Below are 10562 nucleotides of genomic sequence, written 5' to 3' on the forward strand. Positions count from 1 at the left end.
CATAAACTTTACAAAGTTCACCAAAATATGTCAAAGAATATTCACTGAACTAGGTAAACTAAAACAATGACAGAGTCAACCACCACAGGACTTTCTCTTTGATTAAGTAAAATAGGCCTATTCTAGCATGCTTCCATTTTTCTATTTGGGTAAAATCTGTATCACTACAAGTGTGTATTTATATGTGTAATACAAAAGAGAGCACATACTCGATGGGTAAAGACTGGTTTTTATATGGGGAGATGCAATTATAGGTGTGTGGGTGTGGTTGGTTTGTTGTTTGTTTTTTGATCTGTGTGTATCCTGTACGTTTCTATATACACATAAATTCTTTTACAATAAAAAATATTCCCCCAATTTTTCTCTCTCTCCTCTGGCTTAAGAAATGTTGAAATCAACATCTTCTGTAACTTTTTTTTTTTTTTAATATCAGGAAAACTGACCATGACAAGAGTATAAAACACCTTTCTAGTCGTCTATCAACAATACTGTTCTTTATTTATTTATTTTTATTTTAATTTTTTTGGTACCAGGGATTTTGGTACCACGGGCACTTAACCACTGAATCCCATCTCCAGCACTCTTTATATTTTATTTAGAGATAGGATCTCCCTAAGTTGCTTAGGGAGCCTCACAAAGTTGCTGAGGCTGGCTTTGAACTTTCGATCCTCCTGCTGCAGCCACCTACACCACTTGGGATTACAGGCATGCACCACCATGCATGGCAATACTGTTCTGTCTAGGCTTGCCTCCTAATGCACCAGTTCTCAAACTTCAGAGCACCTACAAATGAACTTACTTCTAACACCCACACACACACACAGGCACACACTCAGAAGACAGAAAATCAGGTCGACCTGGAACTCAGAAATCCATATTTTTAACAAGTATTTTATATAAATTTCTACTGAGAAATAAATAACTCTCTAACCAGACATTGGTTTCCTTCCCTACATTCTTTTAAAACTTGTTACTTGAATACTAATAATTCCTTAACTTTCATCTTTATCCTCTTTGGTTTTCATTCTATTTAGTTTTCCAAAGATATTTTACCTGTACCTCTGGTTTTAACAATGCAAATTAACTCCCTTAATTTATATCTTCAGTCCAGTTCTGTGTTCTAGTTTCAGTTCCTTACATCCAATTTTTTATGAGATATTTCTAACCAAATATCCCTGCTAGGTTTTGGTAATGGTTTGTGCGCCAGTAACCCCAGTAGTTCACATGTTGGAGATTTGATCACTAGTAAGTTCATGTTGGGAGGTGGTAGAACATTTCAAGAAATAGGGCCTAATGAAAGGTAGTTAGGCCCTGAGGACCACCCTTATATGGATTAATGTCACCCTGTGGTGATTCTAGCTCTTATGGGACTACATTAGTACTCAAAGAGGGGATTCTTAGAAATGCAGCCTGGCCCCCTTGCTCTCTGGCTTCATGTCTCACTATGTGAGCTCTTCTACACAATCCCACTATGATGTCATATGCCATGTTGTGATATACTCTGAAGATCATCACTAGATGCTGAACAAATGGAAATGCCTAAACCTTGGACTTTGTGCCTCCATAACTGTCAGTTAAATAAATCTTCTATACAAAGTACCCAGCCTCTGGTATTTTGGTATAGCAACACAAAGTAGACTAAGACAAGTCCTTACTCCAAAATTAGTATGTTCAAAATCTAAATAAGACTTCCTCCTTAAACAATCTCCTCCTGTATTCTCTATTTCAGTAAGAGCCAGAAACCAACCCCAGATAGAAGGCCAAGGTGGAAATTAACCTCCTCTTCAATCTCTACAGACCATCATGTCTAGTATATCCCCAGTCCTAACCTGTCATGCTCCTAAGCTTCTCTCAGATTTACCCTCTCACTTCCATAAGCTGAAGTGAAACTAACTTCACACATTAGTTCAAGGACCTCCCCACTCAAGAAAGGTCTGGCTTATCTCTCATTTCTCCCTCCCTGTCCAAATAATACCACCTCCTTTATATTCCCAAAGTGGTTTGTTCCTAGGTGCCAGTGTTTGCATACTTCCCTTCTGTTAGGAGTTCCCTGAGAACGAAAGTGCTTTATGTATTTGTACTTTAACTTAGTAGGCATTCAAACACTTGCTAAATAAAAATACTATTTAAAAAGCAAAGTACACCTTTAAATGTCTGAATGGATGTGTCTACACAATGAAATTATTTGTAAAATACATTTAAAACTTTGCAACAATTTCTATTTTATGGTATTTGAGATCACATTTTTTAAAAATGCTCCAAATTCACATTTTAACTAAATGCCAAATGGCCAAGTGTTAAACATTAATGTTCTGTTGAATATAAGTACAAAAAAATACAAAATATATATGAAACACTGGTTTGCAAACATTAAACAAGAGGTAATACAGGACTGTGACACTCCTAAGAGAAGGGCAACACTGTTTGCTGCCCTTCTGGGGCATAACATAGCGACAAGAAAACCAAGAAGTCTAGCAGTCTCAGTGAGTTCTGGTCAAAGACATCATTTTGGAGAGACTAAACTGGCTATAATTTATAGGCCACAGTACCAGAGAGAGAATGTTATGAGAACAATAGCTCTAAAAGATGTACAGAAGAGTTCTCTTAGAACTTTTGGTTAAATGCTAAGCTGTGCCAAGTATCTGAGGTTGGGGAAATAACAATCAGAGAGCAGTAAGCCAAACAATATCTGGAGCCAGACAGCTCAGAATAGTTTACCCTCTCACTAACCAGAGTGGAAAAACCTTATAGGATATCAGACAATGGATAGACTCCTTAGAAGGAAGAGGTTTTTTTATGGGGAAAAAAGGCATCACTACACTACAGGACCACAGGCTTTTCTGGATACCCACAAATAAAGCTTAAAAGCAAGACTTGAAACAATCTGACAGATTGCTAATAATCTAAATGTGCACCCCAACTAAATTTAATACTCTTGGGAATTATAAGTCAAGCAGGCAACAGCATAAAACTCAATGGTGGCATATAATCAAAAATTAGGAGATATGCAGAGGAGGATAAAAATATGACATATAACTAGGAGAAAAAAGTAATAAATGCAGGCCCCAAAATGACAAGAGATCTGGACATGAAGAGAAAAGAACTGTCAAAGTATAATATAAATATTGTTCCATACATTCATAAAGGGAGAGGAAAACATGATCAAGATTAAGGAGAAAATCTGAAAATGAGACCAAAACTGAACTTAGACAAAAATAAAACATTGCCAACATGAAAAATATAGCAGATGCAACTAACAGCAGATTAAACACTGGAAAAGAAAAGTTAAAAAATAAAAAACCTATCCAAAATAAAATACAGAGGGAAGAGCATTAAAAACAAACCCCAAGCATCAGTGACATTAAGCGCTGTAAAAATGGTGGGTACACAGAGTCCCAAAAAGTGAGGGGTGGAGAAGGCGTATGGAGAGAATAGAAGAAAACCATAAAAAAGTGATGGATCCAAAGGAGCTAAATAAACACTAAGAAGAATAAAATAAAGAAAATCACCCCAGGGGCTGAGGTCATGGCTCAGTGGTAAAGTACTTGCCTAGCATGTGTGAAGCACTAGGTTCAATTCTCAGCACCACATATAAATAAATGAATTAAATAAAGGTCCATCAACAACTAAAAAACATTAAAAAAAGAAAAAAAAAAAAAAAAGGAAAATCACCCCAAGGCACATCATAACCAAAGTACTAGAAACCAGTGATAAAGAGAAAATCTTAAAAGCAATGAGGCGGGGTGGGGGGGTGGGGGGTGGGGAGGAGTACACACAGAAGAGAACAAAGCACAGCAGACTTCCCATCTACCCAAGCCAGAAAACAAGACAATGGAGCATTATCTTTAAAGCAGAACGGGAAATAAAAGTGTTAACCCAGATATCCATACCTGATGAAAATGTCTTCAAAAATTAAGGCAAAATGAATTTATTCATAATAAGAGACGAGAATTCATCACCATCTGATCAGCATTAGAATAACCATGACAAGAAATTCTTGAGGCAAAGAAAAACAATACCAGATAGAAATCTGGATCTATATAAAGGAGTAAGGAGCACCTGACATGGTAAATATGATGGTAATACAAAAGTTATTTTCTCATTTATAAGTTTATTAAAAATAACTGTTTAAATAACAACATATTATGAGATTTACAACAGACATAAGTAAAATGTATGATAAAATAGCACAAAGGGAGAGAGGTAAAAAAAATAAGCATAAGACTTCAACACTGTACACAAAATGGTATCATGTGAAGGAAGACTGGTAAGTTTAAAGTTCTCTTGTAAACCCTAGAGCAGCCACTAGAAAAATAATACAGAATAATACCAAATAATGAACAGTAGAATAAAGGTGATGCTATCCTCCTTTCTGTAGAGAAGGAAACTAAAGTTCACCTTCACAGGACTACTATAAGAACACAATGCAATAACATGTAAAAACAAAACCTTATAAGGCAGGAGTCAAATTTTGGCTCTTCCCTTGACCACAGACCTGGTGTTTGAGTTATAAAACCTAAAAATACCACAGCTATTAGTTACTACTATTTTGTCTTTCAAAATAATGATAAATTATATTAAAAAGACCTGTGTATTCCTGATATCAATCAAAATACCTGCTTCTTCACAGTTTCTGCCTTCTTTTTATTCCTGAATCACCTCATTCCTGAACGTACAGCACACATTCCGTTCTTTGTTCTAAAGAGTTTCTCAATCTCAGCATTATCGACATTTTGGGTTAAATAATTCTTAGTCGTACAGGGCTGTCTGTGCATTTTAAGTAGGACATTGTATAATATCCTTGGTCTCTACCTACTAGATGTCAGCCAGGACCCCCCTGTTGTGAGAACCAAAACTCCACGTATTGTCAAATGTTCCCTGGAGTACAAAACTGCCTAGTTTTGCACTTTGAGACTAGTGCCTCAAATGTAGAAAAGTCTATGCCCTGCATTGATCTGCAAACTCTTAACACTCAACACATATACTCACCAGGGAGTTTTGAAGTCAGAAGCAGTTCAGTGATTGGGACACAACTCTGAAAGGTCCTGAAAGAGCTTACATTCTAAGCTCAAGCCTTACAGATAACAAAAATCCATTATTTATTGAACTGAACAAGCTATAAGGTAAAGAAAAATTTTATAGAGAACATGAAATTCAAAGGGACATTTAATGGCAAGAGTAGCACCATTAGAAAATAGGACCACCTACTCAATGAATGACTTTCTGAAAGATTAATCCTGGGATATGTGTTCTTCCATGTTTTCTGAAATATCCAATAGGAAAAAAGTTATTGGTCTCTTAACTGCATTCTCAGGTTAAGACCCACTTCTAAGCATGTTTGAACCTAGTCTGTCACTGATTTTTAAATTATCAGCATGGGCCTAGTTGACAAATACTAAGTGTGAATTGCTACTGACTTCAAAACTCCCCAGTCAACAACAAACACACACACACACACACACACACACACACTCAAAATACTAAAAGCTTCACGTTAGGTTTTCAATGAAATATTGTCTACAAATTGAAATAATTTTCTTAACATATCTATGAGAATATTTCTGACATAAGAGATTTTAACCCAGTAACACATTCTCATTATCAGTCAAATCTGCCAGTAGCAGTAGTAGCTGCCCAGTAGCAGAAAAATGTGCATGGCTCTGCTTTGCAGATGGTCCAGTGCTTGGCACATAGGAGATACCCTGTAAGCCCACACGGAATCCATGAACTAACAAAACTTAAAAGATAACTTTAAAATTTCAAGCCTGAGGAAACAGAAGGTAGAGCTTTTGCCATTTATAGAATAACTAGAAGATGGTGTTTTATGTCAACATAATATCCAAAAGGCAACAAAAACACATTTTTAATTGGGGTCAAAGTCAGGGATGTTACTGTAAGAATCATCCATGCATACAAAGTTTGAAAGCTGAGCCCAAAGACTAGGAAAAACAGTAAATTAAGAGAATCTAAGGGACAACCATGATCTAGGGTTCTAGGGCAGGTAAAAAAGAAAAAAAAAATTTTTTTTTCACAAATAAATGGCAGTGTGAAGGAGAGATGGAAATTTAGAAGAATTTAGAGTCACTGAAGTCAAGAAATAGTTTTAAATATGAGTGGTCAGCACAAGACTTCTAAATTCTTTGAGGCAGAAATGATATATTCTTTCAGCTCTGAACACTCCCAAAGCCCAGCTATTAGTACCGGACACACAATATGTACCCAATAAATATTAACACCATACATATACCTGTGGCTTCCATGTGCCAGCTAGACACTGCATGCTTTACACATGTGAATTCATGATTATCAGAGAAGGTGCTGTTATCACACTCATTTTACACATAGAGAAAGAAAGGCATTTAAGTAATTTGTCCAGTTCTTACACCCAGAATATGTCCTAAAAAGGGACCATTGATCTGGTTAGGTCATTACCAAGCTGAGGGCAAGTTCAATTCAGTGCTAGAAGAAAAACTACAGGATGTTAAAGTACCCCCAAAGTATTTATCATTTCCTCCCCATCCACACTTTTCTTAAAGAACTTGCTGTGGTAGTCTGAAAAACATAGCCCTACAAACTGTGAAACACACCTAAATCTCCTCCCCATTCATTTCCCATTCCTATCTTCCCCCACCCCAATCAACCTGACAAGAAGTAGAAAACAGATCTATCAGGTTCTCTTGATAAAAATTTAGAATTGAGTTTTGAGATATTTATTAAACACGATGACGCAAAATCAAAATGAGTCTCATGTGGGTGCTCTGGCAAACCAAAGTAATGGGGAAGCAGCAACCAAGAGCCTTCAAGAGAAGGCCAATATGAAAAACGCTGGAGTGGGCATGCAGTGAGTACCAGAGATCTGAGACTATATGTTCCCAGGGAAAAACTGGAAGAGTAACTGCCTTAAGACTTTCTGGTTCCCAGGACCCCAACCTGGAATCACAAAATGGATTTCAGAGGCAGTGCTCCAAGTGTATGACAAATGCCTTTTTTAAGTAAGCTAATTCAAATGGCTTTTTGGTTTTTGCTGCCAAATAATTATTAAGGCAACAAGGGAGGTCAAAGAAAAAACCTGAGTAAGCAGTGACTATGTGCCTCAAACTAACCTTCTGAGGTAGATAATTTAACTCTCACTTCAAGGATGAGGGAAATGAGACTCAGAAATATTTAATTAGCAGGTCTATGTGACTTCAAAATCCAAATTCTGATCACTATAACTCATTTTCACTCAGGTAACATTCTCTCTGTTTTAGTTCATGACACCACTATCTTCCCCCAAGAAACATTCCCAGATTAATTTTTTAAAAAATGCAAAATTGTTCATTTTTCTCCTTTTATCATGTCTAAGCTCTAATCTACACATTTCAAATGCCTTTATTATAGGAAATACTTTCAATGAACTTTTATGAATAAGGATAAATGGGAAAATAGTGAAGATATTTGGATCTAATAAATCATTTTCCTTTCCTTTCCTCATACTACCAGTTTATATACCCTTTACTCACATCCAAGCTAAGCTCAGATCTTTTCTTGACCTGTCCCCAACTCTCATTCCCTCCAAGTGGTTGACTTGACAAAAAGAAAAAAAATCAGTTAATCTAACTAGTAATTACTTTTCAAAGGCAAGACAAAGCTACAAATACCCCACAAGTGTGAACCCTTGCCAAGAGTATAAGGATCAGCAGTAAATTCTGTTTTGTTTTTATCTCTGAAAATCAGTTTGCCAAGATGGAACGGAAAGCATCTTTTCTCATATAGACAGGTTTCCTTTACTCACTGACAAAAAGACATTTTCTAGGTTTTTTCATTTTCTTCATATATGGACAGAACTCCCATACCTATTTATAGATGGAAATTTCCCTTTAAATGACCTGTAACATTTTGTCTGAACTGGTCTCAGCTCCTTTTCCAGACAGTAAGTTCCTAGAATTAAAAAAAAAAAAAAAAAGAAAAGAAAAGAAAAGAAAGAAAGGTGTTTTTTGTTGTTGTTCTGTCTTGGTTTGAAGTACCATCCTTTTTCCCATCCCCAAAGGCAAAGAATTTTTTTACCTTCTAGACTTACCCTTGGAATTCAGAGGTCAGAGAAGGCTAGAAAATTTCTCACTGTTGGTCCTGGATCCTAGGCAACTCCCACATCTTCAACAATTGAGAAATAATCACCGGTCCTGGAGTATACTGCAAAGTATCAGTCTTAGCAATAGTGCAGTTTTGCGGGCACTAATCACTAGCTCAGCTTGGGAACCCATTTCTTCCCCGACTCCCTTACAGTCTTTTATTTATTTATTTATTTATTTTCCAGTACCAGGGATGAACTCAGGGGCACTTGACCACTGAGTCAAATCCCCAGCCCTATTTTGTATTTTATTTAGAGACAGAGTCTCACCCTGTTACTTAGAGACTCCCATTTGCTGAGGCTGGCTTTGAACTCAGGATCCTTCTATCTCAGCACTTGCACTGCCTGCACCTGGCCCCTTACAATCTCTGATTTCTCATAAATTACTTGTCACTACTAACTCTGATATTCACTGTCAATCTTTGGGTCAGTTTTGCCTGAAGGAATATTAAAAAGTATAAATAACCAGAATAATACTTGAAAGATATTAATGTGCTTCAAAAGATTCGTTAAATTTCACTATTTTATTTTACCAATCATGTGGGCATTGGCTACCATTACTCTAACGTCATAAGCAAGACATTAAAACAAAGTCGTCTTTGCATAACTAAGTATTCCCATCTTTTCTGAATATTCTTTTCTGAATATTTTCACATATAACAAAATCACTTATCAACCAACATAACAAAATTCCTAACAAGGTGGGAAGATGCTAAGGAAAATTTGAGCTTTTTAAAAGCAAATGAATAATTACAAAGCTAAAAAGAGGTTTGGAATTATTAACTTCAGTATACACTAAAGTCATTAACTATGTGCCTCAGCAGTATTTCCCACCAGTAGAGAAAAAGAAGCATTACCAAGTCCTACCACCATGGTGGTTGATTTTACTGTCATTGTCATTTTGCCAAAAGATTTTTTTTTAATGCTTTGGTTACATCGACACCTTTTTCTACGCCTTTTTTTTTTTTTTTTAAATAAAGCAGCTTAGATGCTTAGAATAACGTTTAAGTATTTCCTATCCATTCGGAGTACTGAATGGCCATCACTTAAGCCACTGATGGCCTACGAGAAAATCTGACAGCTAACGCAAATAAAATTCTGAGAGGAGCCGTTTGACGCTTCCGTTTCTGATTAAAAAAAAAAAAAAAAAAAAAAAAAAAAAATTCGAGTCCAGAGCTCAGGGGTTCTGACAGTGAAGAATGCTGTCTGGGGTCAACGTGCAACGTCGTACTCTTCCTATATACACGCTCTCAAGCGCACACCATCAACACTAAGTGCGAACACCACGAACCGAGGGGCCCGGCTCTGAAGACCACCCCGGAGGTGGAAACTGAGCCTGATGTACAAGAGGGACGGTAGCTCCAGCGCCACCCTGGGGACTCCAGGACCCACCTTCCCTCTGGGCCCAGGGCCTTTGGCTTCCTCCCCTCTCCGCTACTCCCTCCCTCCTCCCACTGCCAAGCGAAAGCGCAGCTTTCAGGGGGGCCCCCAAGCCAGAGGAGAGACCACCGGCAGGCAGAGAAGCTAAGGCGGCCAACTCAGGCCTCTCCATCCATCCGGGCCCCCAACTCCGCCGCCACCCCCAGCCAACGCTCTGCTCACGCCGCGGGCGAGTCGGTGCCTGGCTCACCTTGGCGGCAGTAGCGTCTGCAGCACACAGGCATGTCACCGGCCCGCAACGACCAGTGGCGCGAGCCGGGCGAGCAGCAGGCGCCCCCACCCGCACCAACCCCCGGCCCTCCCCCCTCCCAGCCCCGCGGCCCGCCCCCACCTGCCCACCCCCTCGGCTTCCGCCGCCGCAGCTCCAGCCCGCACCACTGCCTACTCCCCACGCCTCCCACTCAGTCTCGCGAGAGCAAACAATCTCGCGAGGTATCTGTAACCAAGCCCGCGCAAAAGTGGGAGGGCTTTTAAAAAAGGAAAAAAAGGAACGCGAAAAAACGTGCTCCGGAGCTCCCAAGGCAACAGGCCCGCCGGTCACATGACGCCGAAGTGGCCTCTCCATTTGTCAGAACCGGTTCAGCCGTGGGAGCTTTAAACTCCAGTCTGACCTACGAACCTGCGGCGAACGTCTTGCGCGCTTCCTGGTCTGTTGCCTTGGAAATGGTTTAACCCTTTCCTCTGGCAAAATACCCGGACCTTGGCTTGCTCCGCAAGTTTGGTTTCGGGCCCAATCTAGTTTCCTTCTACCCCTTTGGCTTACAGCCTGGGACCAGTGAGGCTCCTTTGCCACAAGGCCAGCTTTGCTTTCTTCCGAAGCCCCGGGCCCTTCCCAGCCCAAGCAGCAGCCCCACTAGTTCTGGCCGCCCACGTAAGGCCCATCCTTTCGCACGGCCCCGCCCCTTCAACCCCTCCTGTGCGAGCACCACTCAGCGCGCCATGGTCCGCCCTACCCGAACCTCAGGAATCAGCCCCAGGGAATCTCCGGGCCCTAGTGCTCTCCCTGACGTTT

At 39.5% G+C, this 10562-nt stretch overlaps 1 protein-coding gene across 5 annotated transcripts in view; it reads right to left on the reverse strand.

Annotated features, from left to right (window-relative positions):
* The window catches only part of Akap11 (A-kinase anchoring protein 11), a 53377-nt gene extending 43187 nt beyond the window's left edge, over positions 1–10190 (reverse strand). For 2 of the 5 annotated variants that reach the window (XM_047552413.1, XM_047552408.1), the window contains exons 1-3: positions 9741–9845; positions 8060–8172; positions 7836–7920 (exon numbers count right to left, since the gene is read on the reverse strand). The gene's annotated coding sequence lies outside the window, so the exon portion shown is untranslated. Of the gene's footprint in view, positions 1–7835; positions 7921–8059; positions 8173–9740; positions 9846–10169 lie in introns of those variants that run through there. The other 3 variants (XM_047552409.1, XM_047552410.1, XM_047552412.1) reach the window with 3 other exon arrangements.
* Between the last annotated feature and the right edge of the window lie 372 nt (positions 10191–10562).

The sequence above is a fragment of the Sciurus carolinensis genome, chromosome 5, assembly GCF_902686445.1.
Source record: "Sciurus carolinensis chromosome 5, mSciCar1.2, whole genome shotgun sequence".
NCBI lineage: Eukaryota > Metazoa > Chordata > Mammalia > Rodentia > Sciuridae > Sciurus > Sciurus carolinensis.